This window comes from Octodon degus, unplaced genomic scaffold (assembly GCF_000260255.1).
Source record: "Octodon degus isolate 3935 unplaced genomic scaffold, OctDeg1.0 scaffold00239, whole genome shotgun sequence".
NCBI classification, from domain to species: Eukaryota; Metazoa; Chordata; class Mammalia; order Rodentia; family Octodontidae; genus Octodon; species Octodon degus.
The window spans coordinates 1,162,146-1,167,514 of record NW_004524815.1 but is presented as its reverse complement, the minus strand read 5'-3'; positions in this window follow the sequence as shown (position 1 = coordinate 1,167,514).

Below are 5,369 nucleotides of genomic sequence, written 5' to 3'. Positions count from 1 at the left end.
AAAGAAGAATAGAGCAAGCTACCAGTGCTCCTGAGAAAATGAAATAAGATTGACCCCGCTCGCACCCGGTAGATGGGAGCAGTAGACCAGGGAGCTGCAACAAACCGTGCACCATGCTCTGGAACTCCGTGCATCTATGCACACGACAACACGAGGCTGGTTCCTACTGTACCTTTTCAAAAATCAACTTCAAGTGGAATGAAGGCTTGGATTTTAAATCTTTGAATGTGAAATATGCCAGAATATGTATGGCTTCAACGTGGAGATGACATGTAAGGAAACAGAAAAGCACAAATCATAAAACATTGAAAGTTTAAGTATATTAAAATAAAAATACTGGGTATCTAAAAGAGAAGAGACTGGGAGTTTGGTCGGGTTATTTGTAACACATTTAAATATCAAAGCATTAGTATATTGTCTATATGAATGATTTCTATACATCAGCTCAAAGGAAAAATTCAGAAGAGATGTAACTCAGACAATTACAGAAAAGGAAACTTTAATGATCAGTTGAAACATGAAAAGACCCACAACTCACCAGTAATCAGGTAACTGTATGAATACTTCGCTGAAATATAATTTTATGCTAATCAATTTACTTTTTCAAAAAGAATACAAATAGCAAAACAAATTAGAGGGAATACAGAATTTTGCTGAACAAGATGGTAGGGATTCCACAGTGGTTGTTACATTGCACATTGTTGTCTGCAAACTAGCTGTTCAGATTATCAGATCTCAGTTTATTTATTTTTTATTTTTTGGCGGAACTGGGGATTGAACTCAGGCCCTTGCGCTTGCCAGGCAAGCACTTATTCTACTGAGCTATCTCCCCAGCCCCTTTATTTTCTAAAATTTCACTTTAAAGGGAAAGATATAAATAACAACAGAGTTTCAAAACAGCCTAGTAGGAGAGTTCTGTAGGTAGTGTCTCTTAGTTAATTAAAACAGAAAGGTTTGTGCTAATATTGTGAACTTATCAATTTGAAATACCACATTGGCATGAAATTCGGGACCCACAAAGGTATCCTATGTTCCTAACTGGGACAGTAATTATCTCAGGGGTACACATGTTTGAAATTATTACTAATGTTAAATGCCTCCCTTTGATCCAGGCTCTTCAATCAGGTATATATTCCCAAGAAATTGATCACCACATATACAAGGACATTGAGAAGCATAGACATGTATAAGTACATCTATGTATGCATATACAAATGTTTGTAGAAGCATAGACATAAAAACTAATAAATCAATCAATAAACAAATGCTAGAACATCTGTGCAGATAACTTTTTCAAATGAATATTGAAAAGCAAGCTGCAGAAGTTACATGGTTGTTACATTACTGTGCATGTTGAATATTGCTTAACAATGGATATTTGTCATAGAGGGAAAAATCCTATCTCTGGTAGTCAGTTCTGACTCCTTTACTTAGATGTTAGCAACACCAGGCAGCGCTGTGGTGTTTTGCAAGTGAGATGGTCACGTTAGGTAAGAATGTGCCTTCAGTGGCAGGAACAGGGTGAGCTAAGCCTGCTCTTGGCATGGGCTTCTGTGAAGGCTTCCAGGAGCTTGACAATAAGCCTGGAACAGTGCGCTTCGATTCTACAAGGAATCATGGCAGTCACAGGTCAGTAAGGTTGTGTAAACTGCTTTCTATGATAAATTTGGGGCAAAATAGATAAGTTGCAGGTTTCTTAGGTTTTTCTTGAGGGCAAAGACACACTTTTCAGGGAAAGAGACACTAATGCAGGGTCCACTTGACCTGTCCTTCTGATAGGATTGAAGAGGCACGTAAAACTAGTCGTAATAACATCATCTCTTGACTATCTACTATCTGTATGTCTGCCTGCCTATCTACTCGCTATCATCTATCTATCTATCTATCTATCTATCTATCTATCTATCTATCATCTATCTATCATCTATCTTGTATCTATCAGAATTTCTCCTATAAGAGGACCAGGAGACATCTAGGGTGGTGTATCTGACTTATCTCATTTAACATTATGGTCCCAGGTTGCCTCCATTTACTTACCAATGCCTCAATTTTATCTTTGTGGCAGGGGAAAGAAGAGATGCAGGGAGAGGAAGGGATGGAGGCGGTGGAATGGAAACAATAACCGGAGGGAAGAAATGATGGGAATAGAGCATCTCTGGCAAGTGGGGGTGGGAACAAGAGTGGGAAGGATCAGGACAGAGAAGACGATGGAAAGAGTGAAGCTGTGCTGCATCCTCGTACCAACAACTCCCCGCGGTAAATGTAATTATGCATTACAAGCACGAGCTAATCCAACATAAAAATGTATATACTACAGTGGAAAAATCAGCCATAATAACCACGGAAATGAAGCATTGCGAGAGCCTTCCACTCTTTCGCGTCATCATTTGCTCTCTCACACACTTCCCACAAGCCGCTCTCAGCGCAATTTCCTGTCTCCATTTCAGTTGGATCTCTGGAGATGAGCTGATTCTCTCCGGTCTTGGGTAAAACACTTCCAAGCGAGGCGCTGGCCAGTGTCATGACTGTACCTGCCCAGCTGCAGTGGCACCCAGCTGCTGGCGGACAGCCTCATCAGCTCTGTTCTTACATGGAAGTTGCTTCCAGATCGTCTTTCTGGGACTGATGCCGGCTGCGCACCCTCCCAAGTGTCTCTGTGTCCTGTTATTCCCTTCAGGAGTGCACAACCGGGGCCTGAGGGACGTGTGTTCACTCCCTGGAGATCTGAGATCGCAGAGACTGAGGGAATTGGGATCAGCCGTGCTCACTGGTTATTTTATACTAACAAAGTGTAAGCTTTGTAGGGGAGAGGTTGTTTTTGTTGTCATTAAGAATGCTTGCTTTTATGTTTTAGCGTTGTCTTGTTAGAGAACAGCTGTCTTTCTTGTTGTAAATGAGGCAGTCTGTTTTCGTACCTAGGAATCTGTGTATAGGTCCAGCAATTAGCCTGTTGGCAGAGTCAGCGATAAACAGGGCTGGGAGGGGGATCCTCAAACTACTAGAAAATTAAGAGTATGTGCCCCTTAGTGTGGCATTAGACACACTGTGTTTGAGCCCATTTTATATTATATCAATTATCATTTATTTAATGAAAAATTGGCTTTTGAGTTCTTCTGTTTCTATCAGAAAAGTTTCTATCTTATAAATGAGCCTATTAGAAAGATGACCTTTATGCAGTTACGCTTTGAGAATACTGCAGGTAAAATTTGTGACATTGCAGATGTTCAACTGTGTTTGCTGAAAAGCTGCTAGAGCTCAACTTCTAATGGAGCCAATATCAATGGACAAAACTATATTCTGTGTGTTTTTCCTTTTAATTATCTAGCAAAGGTGGAAGGAGAGCTGCTGTGGAAGGGGGCTTGCTCGATGTTCATTATTACTTATTTCATGACCACTGTCTCAGGAATGCATTCAACTGCTAGCAAAGGTGTGTTTCCTATTGCAGTCTGGGTTTGCAAGAAAATAGATTTAATATGGGACACATAATTTATTGTATTATAATATTCACCCAAAAAGTCAAATGCAGAAGAGTGCGAGAGATCCGTCCACGCATGAGAGACCCAAAGACTCCAGCTGAGGGCCTGGATCCCAGGGCAGTGTCCTGCAGGAGTCCAGCTGAAGGCCTGGAGCCCACCACAATGTCTCATGCAAGTCTATACCAAGGATCTGCGCTGGCAAGGCCCCAAGGTCGGTGGTGGAAGCTAGAAAGTCTGTGCCAGCAGGATGAAGGTGTGCCAGCAGGCTGGGGCTCTGCACTGGAGCCAGGAAGCAATGCCCAAGGCAAGGACCAGAGCGCCCCTGGAAAGCACCGCAGCCATCCTCAGCAACAGCGAGGTCCTGAGCTGCACTGGGGATGAGCGCAGCTGAGTTCCCATCAGGAAAACCAGTGTGAGGAGCTCCTCTGGGACAGTCACAGCACCGTCGTGCCCTCCAGTTCTCTTTTTGTGCCGTTGGCAACAACCCCCGGGTGGGCCCTGCACACCCAGCACCGCACTGATGTTACAGCTGGTGTTACAAGTTGGCCCTTAGTAACCCTCCACATTTACATTGGCTTAAATATAGGGATTTATTTTCTCTTCGTAGCAGTAACTTAGGAGGTCAGAACTTTTGCAGTTGGCTTGGTCTTTGTCACTTGCTGGTTGTCTCAGGTCCAATGTTCTCACTAGCACGCCATGCTTCGGGTCTCTTCAGGCCTCTCCTACAGTACTATTTCCTGCTTCCTTTCTCTCAGCCCGCTGAGATCTTTTCAAGGACTTCAATGAGTTGCACAGTCCGTGGGAACAGTTCTCGCTGTAATTCCACATTTAGGCTGGAAATCCACATGAATGATGCCAGGAATTCAGGTGTTACATACTGAAATTTTGTATTCTCTCAAAAATATATATGGTGAATACTAATCTTTAAGGTGAAGTTTTAGGATGCGGAAACTTTGTAAGGTAGTGAAGTCCCGAGGGTGGGATTCTTAAAGGGACTTTTCCTCACAAAAAGGAATACATAGAACTTTCCTTCTCCTTCCTTCCTCCCTCCCTTCCCTCCATGTTTCCTTCTTTTCTTCTCTCCCTTTCTTCTTCCTCTCCTCCTTCTCATCTTCCTCTTTTGTCTGTCAGAAACAAAGAGAAATTCCCCTGGAGGGGTAGTTTTTAGATATGAAGTACACTGGTGAGGGTTCTCTAGGGGAATGGAATCAGGAAAAGTAATTATCTAGCTGTCTGTCTGTCTATCTATCTATCTATCTATCTATCTATCTATCTATCTATCTGTCTATGTATCTATCTATGCCAAAGGATTTATTAGGTAGCTTATAGGACCAGACACAGGGGAGTCCACAGTGGTCTGTGTTGAAAGGAATTTGGAGTCTGATGCCCACAGACGATGCCAGCAGAAGATGCGCCTATTCAGCGTCCTGGAGCTCTTCAGAGGTGCGTGGCCAACTGCCTTTCTTCCCCTTTTGTCCTTCCAGGAAATAAGCCTATTGGTTGGTGCTACCCATGGCGACGTTGGGTCTTTCCCCCTGTTTGCTGGTCCACCTGCCAATCGTCTCTGGAGATGTGCCACAGGGGCACGTAGAACTGGGCTTCATGAATCTCTTAGGCATTCCTAACATGTCACCCTTCAGGGTCACAAGGAGATAAGCGTGGAAGTGAAACACAGACTTAATGAGCCCTCAATAAAAGCTGGTGCTAGAGATGGGATTAGGGCAGAAGGTCTGCCTGCTAGGACTAGAGGAAGCAGGAAGTGGGAAAAAGGAAGTGGGGGCATCGGATTTCTTAGACTCTATGGGATCAAACTGTGGAGCTACTTGAACTTCCATGTGTGGCTTTCTTTCTTTCTTTCTTTCTTTCTTTCTTTCTTTCTTTCTTTCTTTCTTT